This window comes from Trichomycterus rosablanca, chromosome 2 (assembly GCF_030014385.1).
Source record: "Trichomycterus rosablanca isolate fTriRos1 chromosome 2, fTriRos1.hap1, whole genome shotgun sequence".
In the NCBI taxonomy this organism is placed as follows: domain Eukaryota; kingdom Metazoa; phylum Chordata; class Actinopteri; order Siluriformes; family Trichomycteridae; genus Trichomycterus; species Trichomycterus rosablanca.
Window position 1 is genome coordinate 17,608,584 of NC_085989.1, and position 13,233 is coordinate 17,621,816.

Consider the following 13,233-nt stretch of genomic DNA (forward strand, 5'->3'; position numbering starts at 1 on the left):
CCCCCTTCCCTTACCTAACCTTTCTAATGTCTTCAATGGTCTTTTTTGTTATAATACAAGTATATTTTCCCTGAAATATTAAATGATAGAATAGACATTCCTGTAATAAACAATAATAAACAACAATACACAGTAGTACTGTACTGTACATGAACACACATCACATTTCAGTACAGTACGTGTGCTTTACTATACACCATAATACATTTCCTTATTTTTTTATAAAATGTATCTACCAGAAACAATAACTCTCATATTTCCATACTTCATTATTTCCTTCTTTATTTCAATAGTGTTGTATTTTGTAGGTGTAATTGCACTAAATAAAGAATACTTTACTCAGTGATTTCCTTCTTCTCTCTCACTCACTGTCCCCTTTGTCTGATACACAGTGACAGCTACTGGCAGGAGTGATTACACAACAACAAATAGTAATACATTTTTTCATTTTCTCACCACTGCGCTTTCTCTGCACCTTCTTTGAGGCCATTTTAAATATAGAATTTTACAAAATATAAAGAAAACACAGAAAAAACACCGTCCGCTCACTGTATATATATACAGTGTATCACAAAAGTGAGTACACCCCTCACATTTCTGCACATATTTAAGTATATCTTTTCACGGGACAACACTGACAAAATGACACTTTGACACAATGAAAAGTAGTCTGTGTGCAGCTTATATAACAGTGTAAATTTATTCTTCCCTCAAAATAACTCAATATACAGCCATTAATGTCTAAACCACCGGCAACAAAAGTGAGTACACCCCTAAGAGACTACACCCCTAAATGTCCAAATTGAGCACTGCTTGTCATTTTCCCTCCAAAATGTCATGTGATTTGTTAGTGTTACTAGGTCTCAGGTGTGCATAGGGAGCAGGTGTGTTCAATTTAGTAGTACAGCTCTCACACTCTCTCATACTGGTCACTGAAAGTTCCAACATGGCACCTCATGGCAAAGAACTCTCTGAGGATCTTAAAAGACGAATTGTTGCGCTACATGAAGATGGCCAAGGCTACAAGAAGATTGCCAACACCCTGAAACTGAGCTGCAGCACAGTGGCCAAGATCATCCAGCGTTTTAAAAGAGTAGGGTCCACTCAGAACAGACCTCGCGTTGGTCGTCCAAAGAAGCTGAGTGCACGTGCTCAGCGTCACATCCAACTGCTGTCTTTGAAAGATAGGCGCAGGAGTGCTGTCAGCATTGCTGCAGAGATTGAAAAGGTGGGGGGTCAGCCTGTCAGTGCTCAGACCATACGCCGCACACTACATCAAATTGGTCTGCATGGCTGTCACCCCAGAAGGAAGCCTCTTCTGAAGTCTCTACACAAGAAAGCCCGCAAACAGTTTGCTGAAGACATGTCAACAAAGGACATGGATTACTGGAACCATGTCCTATGGTCTGATGAGACCAAGATTAATTTGTTTGGTTCAGATGGTCTCAAGCATGTGTGGCGGCAATCAGGTGAGGAGTACAAAGATAAGTGTGTCATGCCTACAGTCAAGCATGGTGGTGGGAATGCCATGGTCTGTGGCTGCATGAGTGCAGCAGGTGTTGGGGAGTTACATTTCATTGAGGGACACATGAACTCCAATATGTACTGTGAAATACTGAAGCAGAGCATGATCCCCTCCCTCCGGAAACTGGGTCGCAGGGCAGTGTTCCAGCATGATAATGACCCCAAACACACCTCTAAGACGACCACTGCTTTATTGAAGAGGCTAAGGGTAAAGGTGATGGACTGGCCAAGCATGTCTCCAGACCTAAACCCAATAGAAAATCTTTGGGGCATCATCAAGCGGAAGGTGGAGGAGCGCAAAGTCTCGAATATCTGCCAGCTCCGTGATGTCGTCATGGAGGAGTGGAAAAGCATTCCAGTGGCAACCTGTGAAGCTCTGGTAAACTCCATGCCCAGGAGAGTTAAGGCAGTTTTGGGAAATAATGGTGGCCACACAAAATATTGACACTTCAGGAACTTTCACTAAGGGGTGTACTCACTTTTGTTGCCGGTGGTTTAGACATTAATGGCTGTATATTGAGTTATTTTGAGGGAAGAATAAATTTACACTGATAAATAAGCTGCACACAGACTACTTTTCATTGTGTCAAAGTTTCATTTTGTCAGTGTTGTCCCATGAAAAGATATACTTAAATATCTGCAGAAATGTGAGGGGTGTACTCACTTTTGTGATACACTGTATATAGAGAGAGAGAGAGACGGTCGGAGTCAACTTGTTCGTGACGTCATGTGTTTCACGAATTTCGGTTCGTAATCCGTAATTTGTTCGTACCTTTAGTTGAAAAAGATAGTTAGTAACCCAAAATGTTTGTATGGTAAACCGTTTGTAACTCAAGGGTCTACTGTATATAGTTAATATTATTCTTGCTATTGCACATGCTCACTTTAAAATATTCAGAGCTGCTAATAGTTAAATGACATTACTAATGCCATTGCCATATTGACTTGGTACTTGTACTTTGCACGGGACATCTTACATGGAACCAGAGTCTCTACTTCCAGATCCTCTATTACTACCTCTATGCAAGTGGCATGGTGGCTAAGTGGGTAGCACTGTTGCCTCACAGCAAGAAGGTCCTGGGTTTGATCCCCAGGTGGGGTCCTTTCTGTGTGGAGTTTGCATGTTCTCCTCGTGTCCTCGTAGGTTTCCTCCCACAGTCCAAAGACATGCAAGTGAGGCGAATTGGACATACAAAATTGTCCAAGACTGAGTTCGATATAAACTTGTGAACTGATGAATCTTGTGTAATGAGTAACTACCGTTCCTGTCATGAATGTTACCAAAGTGTAAATCATGACGTTATAATCCTAATAAACAAACAAACTACCTCTATGCACAACCTATTTACTACCTCTATGTGTAAAATGTAGCATTGTACACTTCCCCACTGGACTGGTTGTATATACTACTACCCAACTTCTTAACTACTTGTATGTATGTGTATTTCTTTTTTTCCCTTCACCCTAAAATACTTTATTTTATATTTTATTTTATTTCCTATTAGCACACTGAATCTTGTTGTACTTGTACAATGACAATAAAGGTACTCGTATTTGGTAACTCCAATCCAATCATATTAATTCCAAATTTATCCTGTTACACAGCTGAAGATCATAAGATATTTATAAGAAATGCATAAAATTCAAATAAATACAAGGAGTTCACAAACTTTTTCTGACAACTGTTTTTGAAAATGAGTCCTGATATTATTCTGTATTAAATAGTCATGTCCTGGAGCTCAGCTGTAGCAAGCAAATAGTTAACAATACAATCGACAGGACTGCTTGAGGTAAGGGAGGGGGTGGAAGGGGTTAGGGAGGGTAGGCGTGTTCAGGACATGGGACGCGTGGCGACTGAGCAGGTGGATGACGGGCAGCTGAGGATTGGTAACGGGAGGGGGCACATCCATTTTGGAGGACTCTTGGGGTTCAAAGGGACCCTGGAAAAAAAAAAAGAAAAAGGCAGCCCCATCTGGAAGAGCGGTGGGGGCTGGGGTGTGAAAGGGATCTGGAGGGTGGTGTCTGACACTCTCGCTTTTGTTCTTTGGTGATGCAGCAGGGATGGGGGGTTTACTCGGCTGCCTTTATGGGGGGAGGGGCGGTAAAACAATAGAGCTAGAGTGGATAGGACAGGAGAGGCAGGAGGAAAGATTTGGGGAAGGAAATGGAAGGACATTATGCATGCTATATGCATACTGAGCAGGTACATGAGGATTTTGAAGGTGAAAAACATACCCATTGTTTCTCAAAACAGAATGTGCCTTACAAATGCTAGGTTATACAGATACAAGGTGTTAAAATCATTATTTTTCTAAACCACTGAGTCAAAACACAGTGGATAAATGTACATGGTTTTTCCTATAGCCGCAATGCGGTAATTTCCCTACCATAATAGCTGCAATAAGAATCCATTAATCTCTGAATCAGTTCCTTTGCTGGTTGAGTACACTGGCCATCCTTCAAAACCACACACCCAGATACATTCTATTATGGAAGATGTGTACATCCCATGAATCTTAATAAGCTGTTGGCAAAAATCAGCCCACTACCATAGCACAAGAATGTGGTATGCTGTATAGGTAATAGAATTTATTCCATTTCGCTCCTGTACTTATGGAAATCTCAGGTCTTTTACAATAGCTCGTACTGCATGGCATTTGAAGAAAAGAAAAGGTGGAAAGGCAATTCATTTATCTTCATTAGTGTGCCCACTGGCCCAGACTCGAACCTGCAGGGAGGGGGACAGAATGCATAAAAACACCGAAATAAAGATACAGGCTTTACTCTCTCTTGCTGTCTCCATTCTTCCTTTTGCCCGAGCAGACACTTAGACTAATAACACCCAGATCAGACAGCTTTGTACAACTCAAACTAGGGCTGGAGTATATGAGTCCAGTCTTAGACTCAAGTCCAGACTCAAGACATTGTCTCTGCCTTGTTTGGAGTCATTAGCAAAATAGCATTTGTCCATCTAATAAAACTCGCCCATTAATGACCCATGTTTATTTCAGCTAAAATTCTCACATACAGGTTGCTTTTTTTTTTTTTACAAATACTGTATTATAATGCTTTTTAGTTAGGCCTAGATCAGTGCTTTAAATCTTTAGGCAGCTACCTCACAGTGGACCATGATGGTACTGCAGTGTAGGACGTTTCAACTGCAGTAATCCTTAATGCCTGGGTTCTCCACTTCAGTTTTAAAGGCCCAGTGCTTTCCCTGCATTCAACACACATAATAGGGCTTAAATATGAACTGAATAAAATCAAAAGTGTGTGGAAATTTAGCAGGGAACTGTTTATCCAGGGCTACCATTAAGAAGGGTTTGGTATCATTGTTTTTTTCAGATGGTTTAAACCCAAGATATTTCATGTTTTGTCTGGTCAACTTCATTTCATTTATTAATATGCGTTCATTCCTGCATTTCAGGCCTGCAACACATTCAAAAAAAGTTGGGACGCTAAAGCATTTACCACTTTGTAATGTTGCCATTCCTTCTCACAACACTACTGAGGATACCAAGCGATTTAGTGTTTCAGATGTTAAATGTGTCCCATTCTTCCTGCAAACACATCATAAGGTGTGCAACAGTGCAAGGTTGTTGTTGTTGTCACATTTTTCCTTTTAAAATGTCCCACATATTTTCTGTTGGGAACACACCTGGACTGCAGGCAGGCCAGTCCAGTAGCCATACCCTCTTCTTCTACAGCCCTGACTTTGTAATGTGTACAGTATGTGGTTTTTGAAAAACGCATGGACGTTCCTGGAAAAGATGGCCTCTTTAAGGCAGCATATGTTGCTCTAAGATCTCAATGTACTTTTCTGAATGAATGTTGCCACCACAGAAGTGTAAATTACCAAGGGCACTGACACAACCCCATACCATGCCAAACCCTGGCTTTTGGACTTGTTGCTGATAACAGTGTGGATAGTCCTTTTCATCCATTTCTTCAAAAAGATCTGAAATACTGATCCGTCTGACCACAGTACACGTTTTCACTCTGTGATATTTAATCCCAGATGCCTTTAGAGCTCAGAGAACTTGTGCTGCTTTTGGACGTGGTTACCATAAGACTTCTATTTGCACAGTAAAGTTTTGAGTGCCATTTCTGAATGTAACTCTGTATTGTGGTGCTTGACAAAGGTTGCCAAAGTAATCTCTTGCCCACGTGGTTATATCAAATCGCTTGGTATTGAGTGGCGGTTCTTGATGTAGTGCCGTCTGAGGGATCGAAGACCACAGGCGTTCAGCTTAAGCTTGCGCCCTTGGCCTTTACGTGCTGAAATTTATCTAGATACCTTAAATAATTAAATGATATTATGCACTGTAGAGGGAGAAATATGCAAATTCTATCCAATTTGCTTTGAGGTACATTGTTTTTAAACATTTCATTAATTTTCTCATGCATTTGTTGACAAACTGGAGATCCTCTGATCATCTTTGCTCATCAAAGACTCAGCCCTTTTTGGATGCTGCTTTTGTACCAAACCATGATTACAATCACCTTTTGACATCACCTGTTTGGAATCACATCATTATTTAGTTTTTTCACCTCATTACTAGCCCTAAATTGGCCCCGTCCCTACTTTTTTTGGAATGTGTTGCAGGCCTGAAATGCAGGAATGGATGTATATTAATAAATGAAATGAAGTTGAGCAGATAAAACATGAAGTATATTGGGTTCAAACTGTCTGCAATCAAATAAAAGTCAAAGTAAATGTAGGGAACACTGCATTTCTTTATTGTCCCAATCGTTTTCTGACCATGTAACCATGTAACAGTGTTCTGTCGAGGGTGTGCTTTTACTACTTCAGTTTTTTTTTACAGTGGCATGAAAGTTAAGAAAGAAATGCCATTGTTGTATGCGACAAAAGAAGCTACTATTTTCTTTTATTCATTATATATTTTTATATCACCATAGCACACTTGCTATAAACGATGCACCAAAACGTTATGCACTATATTCACAAATGCACCACAACATTATGACCAACCATTCGCCTGGTATGCCAAAAATAAGTAGTTTCTCCCTCCAGTCAACCACTAATTATATAATTAACAATATTCAAATACATCAGCCAGGAAGAATCTGCAGGTGTATGGCAGACTCTGCATTTATTTACCTTCTCTAGCTCTTTCTTTTTATCAGAATCATGTTGAGTTGGCACCATACGAAAAAACACAGTGCACAAAGCAGGAATACATCCTGGACAGGGTACCAATCACTTAGGGCATCACACACTCACCCACTGACTCATTCACTCACTATCTCACTCATTCTCTCACACCATAATTTATTTAATGTCATTTCATTTTATTTTCAATGTTTTATCACCACTTTATCCTGGTCAGGGTCAAGCTGGGTCCGGTTTCCGGAATTACTGGTGAGAATGCATGCACCCCTCATTTCAGATACAGGCCATCATATCTGTCTGTAGATGCCCAACCAGCAGGTAGCACCACTGGGGTGATTCAAACCCTGGATCCTAGCTGTAAAGGACTAGTGCATTTTACCACTGCAACCCCAGAGTGCACTACAAACAATTTATTACTAAATTTACAAAACCGCCAGTAATCCACTGTATAAATTACGGTATGTTACCAAAACCAAATTACAGTTCTTCCTGTGTGTACATCACATAGTGGTAGCCTATTGGGTAGAACTTTGGGCTACTAACTGAAAGGTTGAGAGTTCAAATCCCAGCTCTGTCATGTAGCCCTTGAGCAAGGCCCTTAACCCTTTGGGTCCAGGGGCACTCTGACCCCAGCTTCCAAACATATGCAAAAAAAGAATTTTGTTGTACTGTACACCTGTACACTGTTTAGCCATAACATTAAAACCACCTCCTTGTTTCTACACTCACTGTCTATTTTATCAGCTCCACTTACCATATACAAGCACTTTGTAGTTCTACAATTACTGACTGTAGTCCATCTCTTTCTCTGCATACTTTTTTTTAGCCGGCTTTTACCCTGTTCTTCAATGACTACAGGACCACCACAGAGCAGGTATTATTTAGGTGGTGGATCATTGTCAGCACTGCAGTGACACTGACATGGTGGTGGTGTGTTAGTGTGTGTTGTGCTGGTATGAGTGGATCAGACACAGCAGCGCTGCTGGAGTTTTTAAATACTGTGTCCACTCACTGTCCCCTCTATTTGACACTCCAACCTAGTTGGTTTACCTTGATAGATCGCTCATCCATTGCTGCTGTTCATCAGTGGTCACAGGATGCTGCCAACGGGGCGCTGTTGGCTGGATATATTTTTGGTTGGTGGACTATTCTCAGTCCAGCAGTAACAGTGAGGTGTTTAAAAACTCCATCAGCATTGCTGTGTCTGATCCACTCATACCAGCACAACACACACTAACACACCACCACCATGTCAGTGTCACTGCAGTGCTGAGAATGATCCACCACCCAAATAATACCTGCTCTGTAGTGTTCCTGGGAGAGTCCTGACCATTGAAGAACAGCGTTAAAAGGGGGCTAACAACGCATACAGAGAAACAGATGGACTACAGTCAGTAATTGTAGAGCTACAAAGTGCTTCTATATGGTAAGTTGAGCTGATAAAATGGACAGTGAGTGTAGAAACAAGGAGGTGGTTTTAATGTTTGGCTGATCAGTATATATGTATATATGACAAATAAAGGCATTCTTCTCAATCCACTGTACAAATTACAGTATAATATTATTTTGCAGTAAATCATTTTCTACAATAGTTAAACACAAATGTATGTACATTCCTTTAGGCCAGTGCTGGCTCCTGTAGGTGTGGACTACCTGCAGTGGCAGCAGCGGCTCTCCGTGGTGCTGAATAAATAGGCTGGCTTCCTAAACCGCGCTGCCAGCAGTGTGGTCATGTACCACCAATTGATGGGGGAAGGGAGCCACTTACAGCAAGGAGAAACAGAAAGGATAAAAGGTTCACTGTGATCTTACAAATAGGTCTCCTGGATTGTAAATGCCAATTCTTATTAATAAAACAGTGCTATATTGAAAAAGTGAATACAGCTAAATGTTTAGGTTTTATCTTTATAAGATTCCATTCCTAAAATCAACCAAATAAGGTAAAAATAAGCCTGTATAATTACCCTTGCAATTGCTGGGGAATTTTATTCCTCTGGTTGATATAGCGGAAGTTTGACATCGTGATATTAAAAAAGTTAATAACCACGTTGTTAGAAATAGAAATAAGCCAGATATTGTGAAATCTGGACAATACACAGGACAATAGGTAGTTTGTCTGGACACCGCCTTTTCAAGCCGCTTGGGCCTCCTTTGCACATAGATGTGGTGCACGTCGCCCCCTGGTGGCCAAACATTATTAGTTGCACGCTGGTTTTTCTAATGAGTAGTTGAACTGAACCCAGTTTCCAAGTTAATGTTAATGTGTGATTGAGACATACACCGATCAGCCATAACATTAAAACCACCTCTTCGTTTCTACACACACTGTCCATTTTATCAGCTCCACTTACCATATAGAAGCACTTTGTAGTTCTACAATTTCTGACTGTAGTCCATCTGTTTCTCTACACACTGTTTTAACCTGCTTTCACCCTGTTCTTTAATGTTCAGGACCACTACAGAGCAGGTATTATTTAGGTGGTGGATGATTCTCAGCACTGCAGTGACACTGACATGGTGGTGGTGTGTTAGTGTGTGTTGTGCTGGTATGAGTGGATCAGACACAGCAGTGCTGATTGAGTTTTTAAACACCTCTGTCACCTCACTGTACTGGGACCAATGGTGGTCTAAATGCTGAATCTACAGTATATCACAATCAAATCAAATCAAATCAAGGTTTATTTGTCACATACATAGTCATACACAGTACAACTGGCAGTGAAATGCTTTTATGACTGCTCAGCCACAGTAATTACAAAAACTTCAAAATAGTCAAAATATATATTATACAAAAAATATAATGTGGAAATATTTTTAAATGTAAAGTGTAGAAAAATTAGAAAAATTAACAATATAATTTAAGAAGAGCAATTTAAAGTGAACAAGTGTGTAAAAGTGACAAGTAGTGCAGAAACTGTGCAACATAATGCTATACAGATGTGATTACACAAATACAAATACAAACATATACATATATATATTGTATATAACTGTATACATCACATCACATGAGATTTTGCATGTGTTTTAATCCAATTTACATTGTGAACATGTTTGATGTCTACCAGCTTGGTACACATCATCCAAGCATTCATTTAATGGCTCGTTGGTCTAGGTTTATGATTCTATCTTCGGGTGGAGAGGTCCAGTGTTCAAAGCCCTTGTTTAAATGAATGCTTCTTAATCATACCCCTAGACCAATGAGCCATTTAATAAATGTGTGGATGACGTGTACCAAGCTGGTAGACATTAATGTGATACAGATGCAGCATTTTAGACCACTGTTGGACCCGGTACAGCTACTCATTTACATTTATGGTATTTAGTAGATGGTTTTATCCAAAATGACCTACAGTTGTGATTAAATACAATCCCAGTTGAGTGTTAAGGGCCTTGCTCAGGGACTTAACAGTAGCAGCTGGAACAGGTAACCTCTGATTACTAATCTAGTATCTTAACCACAGTGACAGTGCCTGGATTTTTTCAGAAGCAGTGACTGGTTGTCTGGTCAGGATTTATGAAACAAGATATAGTGCACATACCAGAGAGATATTTAAGGAACAGTGACAGGGACAGTGGTAGCTTATTGGGTAGAGCTTTGGGCTATCAACTGAAAGGTTGAGAGTGCGAATCCCAGCTCTGCCATGCAGCCACTGTTTGGCCCTTGATCAAGGCCCTTAACCTATCTCTGCTCTAAGGGCGACGTACAATGGCTGACGCTGTGCTCTGACCCCGGCTTCCAAACAAGAAAGATTTTCATTGTACTGTACACCTGTATATTTATATATGACAAATAAAGGCATTCATTCATTCATTCATTCATTCATTTATTCATTCAAATGACAGTGAGTGACACATTATTAGTGTATAAGAAACCATGTCAACTTATTATAAAAACAAAAGCTTTACTGAAGGATCATGCTGCTTCCTGTGAGTGCTTATTTGTCAAATATCACTGTGAGTGTATAAGCGAGGTGTTTGTATGAATGTATCTCAAGGCAGATTTTGTGAAATTAATTGGCCAAAACTGCTCCATCACATCACACAACATTTATTAGGATATTGACCTTCTGATTACTGAGTACCTTAACCACATTTATGTATTGGCTTAATTTACATTGTAACAATGTTTGATGTCTACTAGCTCGGTATACGTCATCCACACGTCCTTTTAATGGCTCGTTGGTCTAGGGGTATGATTCTCGCTTCGGGTGCGAGAGGTCCCGGGTTCAAATCCCGGACGAGCCCTTGTTTAAACAAATACTTCTTTGATGTTGTATAAAAAAACGTATCAAGTTTCCCATCTAAATCTAATCAGAATGATCAAATAAAAAAGACACGAAGTAATAACGCTGGTAGAAGTTGTCAAGCTTGTTGTTCTACAGAAGGCAAACATTCAATGATAGTTAAGCTTTCAGTTAAAAAGGAGGTTTTTTTCCAACTTAGCATCTCTCTGGTATGTGCACCATATCCTGTTTCATAAATCCTAACCCGACAGCCAGTCACTGCTTCTGAAAAAATCCAGGCACTAGGAACTAGGTACTAGGAACAGTGGTAGCTCAGTGGTTAGGATATTAGGTTAGTAATTAGTATTGGCTTAATTTACATTGTGAACATGTTTCATGTCTATCAGCTTGGTACACATCATCCATGCATTTGCTTAATGGCTCGTTGGTCTAGGGGTATGATTCTCGCTTCGGGTGCGAGAGGTCCCGGGTTCAAATCCCGGACGAGCCCTTGTTTAAACAAATGCTCCGTTGTTGTATACAAAAACGTATTAAGTGTCCCATCAAAATCTAATCAGAATAATCACATAAAAGTGACACATGGTGATACACTGTAAGTGATTTTGGATAAAACAATCTACTAAATGTCATAAATGTAAATGAGTACCTGTAATGGGACCAATGGTGGTCTAAATGCTGAATCTATGTCACATCAGATTTTGCATGTGTTTTAATCCAATTTACATTGTGAACATGTTTGATGTGTACCAGCTTGGTACACATCATCCATACATCTGTTTAATGGCTAGTTGGTCTAGGGGTATGATTCTTGCTTTGGGTGCGAGAGGTCCTGAGTTTAAATCCTAGACAAGTCCTTGTTTAATTGAATGCTCCTTTGTTGTTGTATAAAAAAACTTATCAAGCGTCCTGTCAAAATCTAATCAGAATGATCAAATAAAAATGGCACATGGTTATACGCTGTAAGTCATTTTGGAAAAAACCTACTAATTGCCATAAATGTGAACAAGTGCTTGTAATGGAACCAATGGTCAGATGTTGCATGTGTTTTAATCCAATTTACATTGTGAACATGTTTGATGTCTACCAGCTTGGTACACATCATCCACACAGACACTTGATGGCTCGTTGGTCTAGGGTCTAGGATTCTTGCTCGGGTGCGAGAGGTCCTGGGTTCAAATCCCAGACAAGCATCTCTCTGGTATGTGCACCATTTCCTGTTTCATAAATCCTGACCAGACAGCCAGTCACGGCTTCTGAAAAAATCCAGGTACTAGGAACAGTGGTAGCTCAGTGGTTAGGATCTTAGGTTAGTAATTAGATGTTACTGGTTCTAGCCCCACCACCAAGCTGCCACTGTTAAGCCCCTAAGCAGGGTCTTCAACACACAATTGGAATTATATTCGATCACACTTGTATGTAATTTTGGATAAAACCTACTAAATGCCATAAATGTAAATGAGTACCTGTACTGGGACCAATAGTGGTCCATGCTGAATCTGTATCACATCAGATTTAGCAATATTTTAATCTAATGTATTGGCTTAATTTACATTGTGAACATGTTTCATGTCTATCAGCTTGGTACACATCATCCATGCATTTGCTTAATGGCTCGTTGGTCTAGGGGTATGATTCTCGCTTCGGGTGTGAGAGGTCCCGGGTTCAAATCCCGGACGAGCCCTTGTTTAAACAAATGCTCCGTTGTTGTATACAAAAACGTATTAAGTGTCCCATCAAAATCTAATCAGAATAATCACATAAAAGTGACACATGGTGATACACTGTAAGTGATTTTGGATAAAACAATCTACTAAATGTCATAAATGTAAATGAGTACCTGTAATGGGACCAATGGTGGTCTAAATGCTGAATCTATGTCACATCAGATTTTGCATGTGTTTTAATCCAATTTACATTGTGAACATGTTTGATGTGTACCAGCTTGGTACACATCATCCATACATCTGTTTAATGGCTAGTTGGTCTAGGGGTATGATTCTTGCTTTGGGTGCGAGAGGTCCTGAGTTCAAATCCTGGACAAGTCCTTGTTTAATTGAATGCTCCTTTGTTGTTGTATAAAAAAACTTATCAAGCGTCCTGTCAAAATCTAATCAGAATGATCAAATAAAAATGGCACATGGTTATACGCTGTAAGTCATTTTGGAAAAAACCTACTAATTGCCATAAATGTGAACAAGTGCTTGTAATGGAACCAATGGTCAGATGTTGCATGTGTTTTAATCCAATTTACATTGTGAACATGTTTGATGTCTACCAGCATGGTACACATCATCCACACAGACACTTGATGACTCGTTGGTCTAGGGT

At 40.0% G+C, this 13,233-nt stretch overlaps 3 non-coding genes across 3 annotated transcripts; all 3 read left to right on the forward strand.

The window, feature by feature from the left end:
* Nucleotides 1–10,834: 10,834 nt before the first annotated feature.
* trnap-cgg (transfer RNA proline (anticodon CGG)) lies at nt 10,835–10,906 on the forward strand. The gene has a single exon. It is a non-coding gene; the product is annotated as a tRNA-Pro (tRNA).
* Nucleotides 10,907–11,323: 417 nt separating this feature from the next.
* trnap-cgg (transfer RNA proline (anticodon CGG)) lies at nt 11,324–11,395 on the forward strand. Its single transcript has one exon. It is a non-coding gene; the product is annotated as a tRNA-Pro (tRNA).
* Nucleotides 11,396–12,514: 1,119 nt separating this feature from the next.
* trnap-cgg (transfer RNA proline (anticodon CGG)) lies at nt 12,515–12,586 on the forward strand. Its single transcript has one exon. It is a non-coding gene; the product is annotated as a tRNA-Pro (tRNA).
* Nucleotides 12,587–13,233: the final 647 nt, after the last annotated feature.